The following is a 14,833-nucleotide window of genomic DNA, read 5'->3' as shown; positions in this document are numbered from 1 at the left end:
TGATTAGTGTAGGGAGAGGCTGCAGCTGCTGTCAGGGAGAGATCAGGGAGAAATATTAAGAAGAACTGCCTTTTTACTCAGCGATATAAATCCAATGTGTTTTGTGGGTGCAGTGCACAATTTTTTTAAGCCTGCACTGAGCCAACTTCTGCTGAAAACGAACTTTTTTTACTTCAGTTTGTCACTATCAATACCTAATCGGCAGCCATTTTATGCAACGATAGTGCACCAGCAGTATCTATCTGCATGTCTGCTAGTCCAGAAATACAGCTTTTTTGCTGACTGTGCTTAAAAAAACTTTTTGTTCATATACTGGTCATCTTTTATTACACATGCATAGGTGACAGTCACATTTAGGCCACAAATACGGCCATTAGGTTACTGCGGTTTAAAAAATACTTTTGTTCATATACTGGTCATTTTTGATTAAACGTGCATTGATTACAGTCACATTTAGGCCACAAATACGGCCATTTGGTTACTGCGGTTTAAAAAAAACGTTTGTTCATATACTGGTCATTTTTTTTTAAACGTGCTTTGATTACAGTCACATTTAGGCCACAAATGCGGCCATTTGGTTACTGCGGTTTAAAAAAAACGTTTGTTCATATAATGGTCATTTTTGATTAAACGTGCATTGATTACAGTCACATTTAGGCCACAAATACAGCCATTAGGTTACTGCGGTTAAAAAAAAACGTTTGTTCATATACTGGTCATTTTTGATTAAAGGGAACCTGTCACCTAGAAAAGACAATTTACACTAATCACAGTACCTTAAAGTATCTCTCATAGTGTGCCCAAAGATGTATTTATATCTTCTTTCTGCGTTGTGCTGCCTTCTAAAACTGTGTTTGTCACCTTTTTGAAGTCGTGCTGAAGTCACGGGGGCAGCGGCCTCCTTGACTCAACCGTCGGATAAGCCCGCCCCTATGCCGCTCCTCCGCATATTGAAAGACATTTTTCCCTGTAGCCATGACGGCGCTCTTCTCGTGCATGCGTCGTGCGTGTCCTTCCACAGCATGATCTCGGCTACGGCTCCCTCCCTCCCTGGCATCTGCATGTTCACTGCGCCTGCGCTGCAGTGCAAGCAGACAGTGATCGCGCTCATGCGGCAGGGGAGAAGCGATGGGCGCGAGCGCGCTGTATAGGAACAGTGCAGGCCGCAGTGAACAAGAAGATGCCAGGGAGGGAAGGACAGAACAACGCAGAAAGAAGATATGAATACATCTTTGGGCACACTATGAGAGATACTTTAAGGTACTGTGATTAGTGTAAATTGTATTTTCCAGGTGACAGGTTCCCTTTAAACGTGCATTGATTACAGTCACATTTAGGCCACAAATACGGCCATTAGGTTACTGCGGTTTAAAAAAAACGTTTGTTCATATACTGGTCATTTTTGATTAAACGTGAATTGTTTACAGTCACATTTAGGCCACAAATACGGCTATTTGGTTACTGCGGTTTAAAAAAACGTTTGTTCATATACTGGTCATCTTTGATTAAACGTACATTGATTACAGTCACATTTAGGCCATAAATATGGGCATTAGGTTACTGCGGTAAAAAAAATAACGTTTGTTCATATACTGGTCATTTTTGATTAAACGTGCATTGATGACAGTCACATTTAGGCCACAAATATGGCCATTTGGTTACTGCGGTTTAAAAAAAAAACATTTGTTCATATACTGGTCATTTTTGATTAAACGTGCATTGATTACAGTCACATTTAGGCCACAAATAAGGTCATTTGTTTACTGCGGTTTAAAAAAAACGTTTGTTCATATACTGGTCATTTTTTATTAAACATGCATTGATTACAGTCACATTTAGGCCACAAATAAGGTCATTTGTTTACTGCAGTTTAAAAAAAACATTTGTTCAGATACTGGTCATCTTTGATTACACGTGCATCGGTGACTGTCACATTTAGGCCACAAATACCGCTGTCATATAGAGTTTTAAAAAAAAAATGGAGTGCAATACCCTACATCAGGGTTTATATTGGCGGTAAATTATTTTTAACATACTTAACCAATTTTTACTTTGCTTTGTGAACGCTAATTATGAGGCAAACATCTAATAAGGGACGCGGTCATGGTCGCTGTGGTGGTGTTGGTGGAGCCACTGGTCATGGGCCTAAATCTATCAATATCGTCTGTTCTATTGCTGGGTGACATGAACCCCCTTTTGCCGTGAATGAACCCCTGCTGTGCCTGGGTAACAGGGGCCTAAATCTCTCAAAATCGTCTGTTCTATTGCTGGGTGACATGAACCCCTTTTTGCCGTAAATGAACCCCTGCTGTGCCTAGGTGACAGGGGCCTAAATCTCTCAAAATCGTCTGTTGTATTGATTGGTGACATGAACCCCCTTTTGCTGTGAATGAACCCCTGCTGTGCCTGGTTGACAGGGGCCTAAATCTCTCAAAATCGTCTGTTCTATTGCTGGGTGACATGAACCCCCTTTTGCCGTGAATGAACCCCTGCTGTGCCTGGGTGACAGGGGCCTAAATCTCTCAAAATCCTCTGTTCTATTGCTGGGTCACATGAACCCCCTTTTGCCGTGAATGAACCCCTGCTGTGCCTGGTTGACAGGGGCCTAAATCTCTCAAAATCGTCTGCTCTATTGCTGGGTGACATGAACCCCCTTTTGCCGTGAATGAACCCCTGCTGTGCCTGGGTGACAGGGGCCTAAATCTCTCAAAATCCTCTGTTCTATTGCTAGGTGACATGAACCCCCTTTTGCCGTGAATGAACCCCTGCTGTGCCTGAGTGACAGGGGCCTAAATCTCTCAAAATCCTCTGTTCTATTGCTAGGTGACATGAACCCCATTTTGACGTGAATGAACCCCTGAAGTGCCTGGGTGACAGGGGCCTAAATCTCTCAAAATCGTCTGTTCTATTGCTGGGTGACATGAACCCCCTTTTTCCGTGAATGAACCCCTGCTGTGCCTGGTTGACAGGGGCCAAAATCTCTCAAAATCATCTGTTCTATTGCTGGGTGACATGAACCCCCTTTTGCCGTGAATGGACCCCTGCTGTGCATGGTTGACAGAGGCCTAAATCTCTCAAAATCGTCTGTTCTATTGCTGGGTCACATGAACCCCCTTTTGCCGTGAATGAACCCCTGCTGTGCCTGAGTGAAAAGGGGCCTAAATCTCTCAAAATCCTCTGTTCTATTGCTCGGTCACATGAACCCCCTTTTGCCGTGAATGAACCCCTGCTGTGCCTAGTCGACATGGGCCTAAATCTATCAAAATCGTCTGTTCTATTGCTGGGTGACATGAACCCCCTTTTGCCGTGAATGAACATCTGCTGTGCCTGGGTGACAGGGGCCTAAATCTCTCAAAATCCTCTGTTCTATTGCTGGGTGACATGAACCCCCTTTTGCCGTGAATGAACCCCTGCTGTGCCTGGGTGACAGGGGCCTAAATCTCTCAAAATCGTCTGTTCTATTGCAGGGTGACATGAACCCCCTTTTGCCGTGAATGAACCCCTGCTGTGCCTGGTTGACAGGGGCCTAAATCTCTCAAAATTGTCTGTTCTATTGCTGGGTGACATGAACCCCCTTTTGCCGTGAATGGACCCCTGCTGTGCCTGGTTGACAGAGGCCTAAATCTCTCAAAATCGTCTGTTCTATTGCTGGGTCACATGAACCCCCTTTTGCCGTGAATGAACCCCTGCTGTGCCTGGGTGACAGGGGCCTAAATCTCTCAAAATCCTCTGTCTATTGCTGGGTCACATGAACCCCCTTTTGCCGTGAATGAACCCCTGCTGTGCCTGGTTGACATGGGCCTAAATCTCTCAAAATCGTCTGTTCTATTGCTGAGTGACATGAACCCCCTTTTGCCGTGAATGAACCCCTGCTGTGCCTGGGTGATAGGGGCCTAAATCTCTCAAAATCGTCTGTTCTATTGCAGGGTGACATGAACCCCCTTTTGCCGTGAATGAACCCCTGCTGTGCCTGGTTGACAGGGGCCTAAATCTCTCAAAATCGTCTGTTCTATTGCTGGGTCACATGAACCCCCTTTTGCCGTGAATGAACCCCTGCTGTGCCTGGGTGACAGGGGCCTAAATCTCTCAAAATCATCTGTTCTTTTGCTGGGTGACATGAACCCCCTTTTGCCGTGAATGAACCCCTGCAGTGCCTGGGTGACAGGGGCCTAAATCTCTCAAAATCGTCAGTTTTATTGCTGGGTGACATAAACCCCCTTTTTCCGTGAATGAACCCCTGCTGTGCCTGGTTGACAGGGGCCTAAATCTCTCAAAATCGTCTGTTCTATTGCTGGGTGACATGAACCCCCTTTTGCCGTGAATGGACCCCTGCTGTGCCTGGTTGACAGAGGCCTAAATCTCTTAAAATCGTCTGTTCTATTGCTGGGTCACATGAACCCCCTTTTGCCATGAATGAACCCCTGCTGTGCCTGGGTGACAGGGGCCTAAATCTCTCAAAATCCTCTGTTCTATTGCTGGGTCACATGAACCCCCTTTTGCCGTGAATGAACCCCTGCTGTGCCTGGTTGACATGGGCCTAAATCTATCAAAATCGTCTGTTCTATTGCTGGGTGACATGAACCCCCTTTTGCCGTGAATGAACCCCTGCTGTGCCTGGTTGACAGGGGCCTAAATCTCTCAAAATCATCTGTTCTATTGCTGGGTGACATGAACCCCCTTTTGCCGTGAATGGACCCCTGCTGTGCCTGGTTGACAGAGGCCTAAATCTCTCAAAATCGTCTGTTCTATTGCTGGGTCACATGAACCCCCTTTTGCCGTGAATGAACCCCTGCTGTGCCTGAGTGACAGGGGCCTAAATCTCTCAAAATCCTCTGTTCTATTGCTCGGTCACATGAACCCCCTTTTGCCGTGAATGAACCCCTGCTGTGCCTAGTCGACATGGGCCTAAATCTATCAAAATCCTCTGTTCTATTGCTAGGTGACATGAACCCCCTTTTGCCGTGAATGAACACCTGCTGTGCCTGGGTGACAGGGGCCTAAATCTCTCAAAATCCTCTGTTCTATTGCTGGGTGACATGAACCCCCTTTTGCCGTGAATGAACCCCTGCTGTGCCTGGGTGACAGGGGCCTAAATCTCTCAAAATCGTCTGTTCTATTGCAGGGTGACATGAACCCCCTTTTGCCGTGAATGAACCCCTGCTGTGCCTGGTTGACAGGGGCCTAAATCTCTCAAAATCGTCTGTTCTATTGCTGGGTGACATGAACCCCCTTTTGCCGTGAATGGACCCCTGCTGTGCCTGGTTGACAGAGGCCTAAATCTCTCAAAATCGTCTGTTCTATTGCTGGGTCACATGAACCCCCTTTTGCCGTGAATGAACCCCTGCTGTGCCTGGGTGACAGGGGCCTAAATCTCTCAAAATCCTCTGTCTATTGCTGGGTCACATGAACCCCCTTTTGCCGTGAATGAACCCCTGCTGTGCCTGGTTGACATGGGCCTAAATCTCTCAAAATCGTCTGTTCTATTGCTGGGTGACATGAACCCCCTTTTGCCGTGAATGAACCCCTGCTGTGCCTGGGTGATAGGGGCCTAAATCTCTCAAAATTGTCTGTTCTATTGCAGGGTGACATGAACCCCCTTTTGCCGTGAATGAACCCCTGCTGTGCCTGGTTGACAGGGGCCTAAATCTCTCAAAATCGTCTGTTCTATTGCTGGGTCACATGAACCCCCTTTTGCCGTGAATGAACCCCTGCTGTGCCTGGGTGACAGGGGCCTAAATCTCTCAAAATCGCCTGTTGTATTGATTGGTGACATGAACCCCCTTTTGCTGTGAATGAACCCCTGCTGTGCCTGGTTGACAGGGGCCTAAATCTCTCAAAATCGTCTGTTCTATTGCTGGGTGACATGAACCCCCTTTTGCCGTGAATGGACCCCTGCTGTGCCTGGTTGACAGAGGCCTAAATCTCTCAAAATCGTCTGTTCTATTGCTGGATCACATGAACCCCCTTTTGCCGTGAATGAACCCCTGCTGTGCCTGGGTGACAGGGGCCTAAATCTCTCAAAATCCTCTGTTCTATTGCTGGGTCACATGAACCCCCTTTTGCCGTGAATGAACCCCTGCTGTGCCTGGTTGACATGGGCCTAAATCTATCAAAATCGTCTGTTCTATTGCTGGGTGACATGAACCCCCTTTTGCCGTGAATGAACCCCTGCTGTGCCTGGGTAACAGGGGCCTAAATCTCTCAAAATCGTCTGTTCTATTGCTGGGTGACATAAACCCCTTTTTGCCGTAAATGAACCCCTGCTGTGCCTGGGTGACAGGGGCCTAAATCTCTCAAAATCGTCTGTTGTATTGATTGGTGACATGAACCCCCTTTTGCTGTGAATGAACCCCTGCTGTGCCTGGTTGACAGGGGCCTAAATCTCTCAAAATCGTCTGTTCTATTGCTGGGTGACATGAACCCCCTTTTGCCGTGAATGGACCCCTGCTGTGCCTGGTTGACAGAGGCCTAAATCTCTCAAAATCGTCTGTTCTATTGCTGGGTCACATGAACCCCCTTTTGCCGTCAATGAACCCCTGCTGTGCCTGGGTGACAGGGGCCTAAATCTCTCAAAATCCTCTGTTCTATTGCTGGGTCACATGAACCCCCTTTTGCCGTGAATGAACCCCTGCTGTGCCTGGTTGACATGGGCCTAAATCTATCAAAATCGTCTGTTCTATTGCTGGGTGACATGAACCCCCTTTTGCCGTGAATGAACCCCTGCTGTGCCTGGTTGACAGGGGCCTAAATCTCTCAAAATCGTCTGTTCTATTGCTGGGTGACATGAACCCCCTTTTGCCGTGAATGAACCCCTGCTGTGCCCGGGTGACAGGGGCCTAAATCTCTCAAAATCCTCTGTTCTATTGCTGGGTCACATGAACCCCCTTTTGCCGTGAATGAACCCCTGCTGTGCCTGGGTGACAGGGGCCTAAATCTCTCAAAATCCTCTGTTCTATTGCTGGGTGACATGAACCCCCTTTTGCCGTGAATGAACCCCGGCTGTGCCTGGGTGACAGGGGCCTAAATCTCTCAAAATCCTCTGTTCTATTGCTGGGTGACATGAACCCCCTTTTGCCGTGAATGAACCCCTGCTGTGCCTGGGTGACAGGGGCCTAAATCTCTCAAAATCGTCTGTTCTATTGCAGGGTGACATGAACCCCCTTTTGCCGTGAATGAACCCCTGCTGTGCCTGGTTGACAGGGGCCTAAATCTCTCAAAATCATCTGTTCTATTGCTGGGTGACATGAACCCCCTTTTGCCGTGAATGAACCCCTGCTGTGCCTGGGTGACAGGGGCCTAAATCTCTCAAAATCATCTGTTCTATTGCTGGGTGACATGAACCCCCTTTTGCCGTGAATGAACCCCTGCTGTGCCTGGGTGACAGGGGCCTAAATCTCTCAAAATCCTCTGTTCTATTGCTGGGTGACATGAACCCCCTTTTGCCGTGAATGAACCCCTGCTGTGCCTGGGTGACAGGGGCCTAAATCTCTCAAAATCGTCTGTTCTATTGCTGGGTCACATGAACCCCCTTTTGCCGTGAATGAACCCCTGCTGTGCCTGGGTGACATGGGCCTCGTTCTCTCAAAATCCTCTTTTCTATTGCAGGGTGACATGAACCCCCTTTTGCCGTGAATGAACCCCTGCTGTGCCTGGGTGGCTGGGGCCTAAATCTCTCAAAATCAATCTGTTCTATTGCTGGGTGACATGAACCCCCTTTTGCCGTGAATGAACCCCTGCTCTGCATTGCTGACAGGGAACTAAATTTAGTGAAAACATCTGATACTGATCGGAAGATGCGCGACTACAAGCGCACACTGCTGATGGCATTCCCACCTGACAGCGGGGGCACAGTGGAAACACAAGGCGAAGGCAGAGGAGGAGGAAGAGGAAGAGGTCGCCAATGCAGCTGGGGCACCGCCAGCACCTGAGAAGGCAGGGTTAGCATGGCCCAAATGTGGAAAAGCTTTGTCAGCCTTGGAGGTGCTGACCTGCCCTGCAGCCAGTGTATAGTGTGAACATGTGTTTAGCACGGCAGAGAGCATTATCACAGGCCGCAGCCAATGTGGACAAGCTTACGTTTATTAAAATGAACCAGGCATGGATCCCACAGGACTTGTCAGTACCTTGTGCAGAATAGACATTTATACCAGCCTCAACCATCCATTCTTGTACTCAAGTGCACTTATTTTTTGTTTTATTTTGTTATATGTCCCAATATTTTGGGGGATACCCCAATTTAAAAATAAATAATAACACAAATCAGTGTTGGGTACCTATTCCTCCTTCATCGCCGCTTCCACCTACACAGCCACGTCAACCTACACCACCACATCCACCCATCCACCGCCTCCTCAACCTCCTACTCCTAGATCCAGATTAGTATTTTTTATTTTTCAGTATTTTATGTTATTTTAAGTCATTTCCCTATCCACATTTGTTTGCAGAACAATTGCCATGCTCTTAAGCACGTTTTGATGCCTTTTGCAGCCCTGTAGCCCTTTCCAGGGCTATTTTAGAGCCATTTTAGTGGCCAAAAGTTCGGGTCCCCATTGACTTCAATGGGGTTCGGGTTCGGGGTCAAGTTCGGGTCCCGAACCCGAACTTTTTTTTCAAGTTCGGCCGAACCTACCGAACCCGAACATCCAGGTGTCCGCTCAACTCTACTTATGATATCTCTTTTTAACTCTATATCCCTCTATAGACGGATGCAAGATGTAATACTGCTATGTTCCTTTTTTCACACAATAATATATATATTTTTATATAAAGGGGTTAAGTATTTGCACATGTAATGCATGTACAAATGATTCATTACAAAGATTTACAACAAATTGTTGATTTATTTTATTTTTGCTACCTTTTTTGTACCATAGTAATTCAAACAAAAATCTGCCATTCATGTGTTAAGAATTTCTAAAATACAAATTTGTTTCATCTTTTTATTCTGAAGATAAGATTAAGATAAGATAATAACTGTAATGGTTTTATAAATGTCTAGAAGTAACTACCTAAGAACACTTAAGCAAAACTCTGAATGACAAATTAATAAATCAATAATACAACATATGACAGCTTATTTATAATACAGAAGATAAAAAGTATAGAAAATACATTTAAAATCTAGATAAAACAAGAAAGTTAATAATTTCAGATAAGAGTCTGTAGCTCTACAGTAATTCCACACTTCATTTTAATCTCCATGGTACAGAAGTAATAGTCCCAATTGACCTATAGCCAGTGGCTTGGTCATTGAATCAATAATAGCAATGAACAAGCTCACCTTGCTGAAGTGCAGTTGCACATGTGCATTGACATGGCGGGGGAACACATATCTGATGCATGAGTGGGACCCCCAACACAGGTGACACTGCACCGTAACCATTACTACCTTAAAATTGGCAATATACTAGTAATATTCAACAAAACACACTATACAAAAACCATTTACAACATCAAGCTGTATCTGAATGAAAATACTGTTACCATAAGCACACTGACAGTCTGCCCTACCCAGCAGATTCCCAGTGAGTCGCTTTGGCAGTGGGCAGCTCGCATAGGTCACCCTGCCCCCTGTTAAGTCTGAGCACTCTGTGTACAATGTGGTAAGCAGCGCCTGCATGAACACTGAGACACCTTTAAACAGCAGATCAGTGGGGCTGCTGAATATCAGACCTTTACCGATTTGATATTGATGACCTATCCTGACTATAGGTCCCCAATATTTCTCCACTGCACAACCTATCAATGATGCTCAGAACGCTCTGCTGGATCTGACTCATGGAGAATACAAACAGCTCCTAACAGACTGCATTGAATTATAATGGGGTTCATCAGGTTCCTCCAAGGTGTACATCAGATTGATGGAAAAATGGTTCTGCATGCTATTTTTTTCTGTGAAATATGACGGAATCTGTCTGTGCGATATGTCTAGTAGTGTGTGATAGTCTGTGTATGTGCAGCAAATGCCCAGTATGTCTGTTACATATCTGATGTCTGAGTGGTGCCTGCGGTTTTTGTGTGTAATTCCAAGGTACCAGTCGGTACTACTTTAGATCCAAGTTTTTAAATGGTTTTAAAGTTTATACACCAATGGCCAAAGTTATTCACCGAAGTCTCGTGAGACTTCGGTGATAACGAATTTCACATTGCCGGAGCCCATACATTTTAATGATGTATGAAGACGGATCCTAACACCCATGTTCCCTAAGGCCAGGGCACCCTTTTTTCCCTGAGGCCCATCCTAATGTCAGGGCTCCTAGATGATGGTAGTTTGGATGACCTTGGTGTTGTGAGTTTGGTGCTGGTGCAAGGCATGAGGTGCGGTCCCTATCACAGCAGTAAAGTCTCTATCAGTCTCTGACTGACTCCAATGCTCGGCCATACAGATTCTTGACCTTCTTGTTCTGTCCTTTCTCTTTAGGCTACTTTCACACTTGCGTTCAGAGTGGATCCGTCTGGTGTCTGCACAGACGGATCCGCTCCTATAATGCAAACGTTGGGATCCATTCAGAACGGATCCGTCTGCATTATAGTTCAGAAAAAATTCTAAGTGCGAAAGTTAGTCAGACGGATCCGTCCAGACTTTACATTGAAAGTCAATGTGGGACGGATCCGTTTGAAATTGCACCATATTGTGTCAACTTCAAGTCTGGATGGATCCGTTTGGCTCCGCACGGCCAGGCGGACACCCGAACGCTGCAAGCTGCGTTTACATGTCCGCCTGCTGAGCGGAACGGAGGCCAAGCGGAGCCATCCTGATGCATTCTGAGCGGATCCGCATCCACTCAGAATGCATATTGGGGCTCTACGGATCCGTTCAGGGCCGCTTGTGAGAGCCTTCAAACGGAGCTCACAAGCGGAACCCCGAACGCTAGTGTGAAAGTAGCCTTACTTGGATTACTGTTAAGTCGAGATGGTTTTCTCTCTTTACATTTCTCATAGATAGTTATTCTCTGGAACGAAAGCCTAGGAGTGAACACATGTAGCTTCATCTTACTTCCAAAACTAGCAGACTACTAAATGAGCTAGGGGCGGATCTAAGTCCATCTCCCGGTCTACTACAGGGGCAAAGTCAGGATCATTAACTCCACTTGATCCATAAAGAGATATGATGGTACATTACATGGCATTAACATATTAAATAACATTAAATAACAAGAACAGTTTGCGAGTACCCTATTCTGGGGTACTGAATATACATCATGTGCATAATGTGTAAGTGTACTGTATGACATGCGGCCAGTGTGTATAAACTATAAATTACATCTGTACAATCTATTAACATTCCTTTTGGCAATAAGATGTGTTCCTACATGTCTGGTACTGTCAGCAATGATTGGATGCTGTCAGTATCTATGTAGGGCCACAGCCCTTTGACAAGGAAAAGGATAACACACAGTTATAAATGTATTAATGCATCTCCAGGAGGAATAACGGAGGAATGACAGTTTCCAGAATTGTTATATTATGGGGAATACATGTATTTATAAATCACAGAAAAAATGCACCAAACGGATATGCCACTGACTATACTGGCTAGTCATAAATGCAGATATTAAAAGCTGAGACTTTCGCCAATATATTCCTGTCAGGAAAATATCGGAGCCCTTCATGCACCACGTTACGGTCACTCAGCATGGCAAAGGGTCCTACCACTGCGCTAACTATGGTGTGAACAAGGTCTTGAGGTGATGTAATCCAGCTCACAGCCAGGCTTCCACACAAACGCCTAGCAGGACAACTAGTGCAATGTGAACAAAGCCAGACTGTGAGCCACACCCATATCAGACCATGTGATGGAGGTCCCCAGGTGCAAAAGAGTGTTTGAATGCCAGGTAAAGGCACATACACTACATATAAAACAAGACAAAAACACAGAAATATAGTGGCAATACTGGAGGAGCTGCTCAACCCCTAACACTGTAGCGTGTTTTTCATTGGGGGAGCAGCCCCACCGCATGTGGACCGCAGCAAACGACTATCCCCAGCAAAAAATGCATAGAGTGGAGGATGTCGGCGCGGTCCACATGCACCACAAGGGCATCCTACACAAAACGGAGCATTGTGCGGATGAAAATACAATCATATAAATCACAGAAAAAATGCACCAAACGGATATGCCACTGACTATACTGGCTAGTCATAAATGCAGATATTAAAAGCTGAGACTTTCGCCAATATATTCCTGTCAGGAAAATATCGGAGCCCTTCATGCACCACGTCACGGTCACTCAGCATAGCAAAGGGTCCTACCACTATGCTAACTATGGTGTGAACAAGGTCTTGAGGTGATGAAATCCAGCTCACAGCCAGGCTTCCACACGAACGCCTAGCAGGACAACTAGTGCAATGTGAACAAAGCCAGACTGTAAGCCACACCCATATCAGACCCTGTGATGGAGGTCCCCAAGTGCAAAAGAGTGTTTGAATGCCAGGTAAAGGCACATACACTACATATAAAACAAGACAAAAATCGTGCACTAGGTCGCGGTCTATCGCAGGCCCTCTCCGAAGAGAAGAGCCCCCCACAAACCATTCCCAATCCCTCCGGGGCCGTTAAGCTCCTGCAAGGGACTGAGACCAGTGGCAACCCTCAGCCGAAGCCAAGGGTACGCCCATCTACGCTCCCGGCTTTCGCCTAGGCTGCCACCCAGGGCGTCAGCCAGGAGCTTCAACAAGGTATGGACTCTCCCCGGAGGGAGAGCCCAAGGGGTTTGGCAGGGGGGTGAGGAACCAAAATGGCCACACACACCCCCCCTAGACCTCAAGGAGGGGGTACCCGTTAGGGCGCCGCAACCCTTGAAAATCCTAGTGGACACACAACGTGTAAAGTGCACACAGTGACATAAAAAATAAATAAGTGAAATGTTTTGCCCTTAAGGCCCAGACATTCGGCCGGAATTATAAAAATTCCTCGTATCTTCAAGGCCGAAGCCGAGCAAATAGAGGTGTGTGCTAAAATTGTGAGAAAGAAAGTGCTTGTGCAAATGTGCCGTCACTCGTGGGCCGGACTTAACCCGTGAGTTTAGGCACCCCAGGGGCACCACCCCCCGGGGCACTCGCACTTTGGGCTTTCAACACAACTCGACCTAGATGGCATCGATCCAGCAGAGCTCAGAGGTAGCTTCACATGAGAGTCCAATACTCCCCCCATGTTCCGCCACCCAGGGTTGCTGTGTGGTTCTCCGTTCCGCTCAACGACCATGGCAAGCCATGGAAGGAGTACAGCCTGGAGCGTAGCTCTACAGGACTGAAGAACAGATACTACACTTGATCTTAGCCAAAAGGCCGAGAAGCAGAGTACAGATGTGGCAACTGATTTAATTACAGAGAGCATGCTACATTGTTCTAATATACATCACACTGTCCTGACATGTTAAACAAAACAATGGCTGATCTTAGGGAGACCAGCTACAGAAAACACTCTGGAGCCTCATTTAAGAGTCTCGACACAGCAATCCAAAGTGCAAAGCTCCCTGGGAAACAGTAATATGCAAAATAGTTGGAGATTTTTGTGTGGCAAACTGCACGATTTTGGCACGAGGTGAGAGCACGACTTTGGCCTTCGATAAAAAATAAAATAAAAATCTGTACTCTGCAGTAACTGTGTACAACTGTCACCTAGTCTCTGTATGGTACCACTATGGCAGTTTTATTATGTTGGTGCTTGTATAGTGGTAGTGTACAGTACATTTGTTCCTGGCTGAAAGTACAAGTGTGCATTGGTCCCTGACCATATGATTAGGTATTTCCATGGTCCACTATTATTTTAATTCTTGTGTTAAGTGGTGAGGGGAGTGACCTAGTAAAAATTTGTCACAATGTACGTATTGGATGCTGCTATGTTTCTGTGATTGATGGGGGTGGGGGTGATATTCTATGTGGGCTGGTGGGGTTTGTGTGCCAAGGCTGCTCTTCAGTTCCAGTTTGGCCCTGAATGTTACCACCATACAGTGACCATATAGAGTTATATTTTAGTTTTCCGCACATGCTCTTCATACTTTATAAGTACATGTGGTCCAATAAAATCCAATGACTAATAGTTGATGTGTTTTCTGTTTCAATAGTTTGTATTGGTTTAGTATCAATAAAAGATAATAGAGGACAATAATATAATAAGTTGATATGTTTTAATAAGTTGATGTGTTTTCTGATTGGAATCGTTCACTTTTCCCATCAAGCTCAGATCACCATGATGACTTCTTCCGGTTGCAACTGAAATCCATCTAAACTTTTCCCAATCTACAGTATTCAAACTTCCAATTCTTATGATAGTCTCAACTCTGTGCCGGTTACAGTCCATTTGCCACTATTAATATAATTGTTGTGTGGCACAATGCCCTGTAATACTGCACTTCAGAAAAAATGTTGTCATAACATTAACTTTAATTACAGTTATAGCGCAAGACACAATAATAATACAGTTGATTGTACCCTAGACAATAATAATGCCTGCATCGTGCCCCTTTTATGGTAATAATGTCCTGTAATAAAGCAAAAGATTAAAATACCCTCTGAATGCCATTAAAAGGTAATAATGCCCCCGAATGTCCCCTAAAAAAATAATATTGTCCCTGGAATACCCTGTTAAAAAGTAATACTGCCGAGAATGCCCCTTAAAACGGATAACGCCCTTGTGTGCTCCCTTAAAAAGTAATAATGTGCCCTTAGTGTACCGCAAACAATAAAAATGTACCTTTGTTCCCCAGAAGAAAAAAGCTTATACTCACCCCAAACCCCTGATGGATCACTTAAGTGTGATATTCCCCCTGGGGTCTGTAGCACTGGGCCAGAAGTTTAGGGCATGTGCCCTGGATGCTTGGAGGTAGTGATG

The 14,833-nt window shown here is 45.7% G+C and overlaps 1 pseudogene; it reads right to left on the bottom strand.

Moving 5' to 3' along the window:
* Window positions 1-13,216: 13,216 nt before the first annotated feature.
* On the bottom strand, window positions 13,217-13,299 carry LOC120996697 (annotated as a pseudogene).
* Between the last annotated feature and the right edge of the window lie 1,534 nt (window positions 13,300-14,833).

This window comes from Bufo bufo, chromosome 3 (assembly GCF_905171765.1).
Source record: "Bufo bufo chromosome 3, aBufBuf1.1, whole genome shotgun sequence".
Lineage (NCBI taxonomy): Eukaryota > Metazoa > Chordata > Amphibia > Anura > Bufonidae > Bufo > Bufo bufo.
This window is presented reverse-complemented; position numbering and strand designations above follow the sequence as displayed.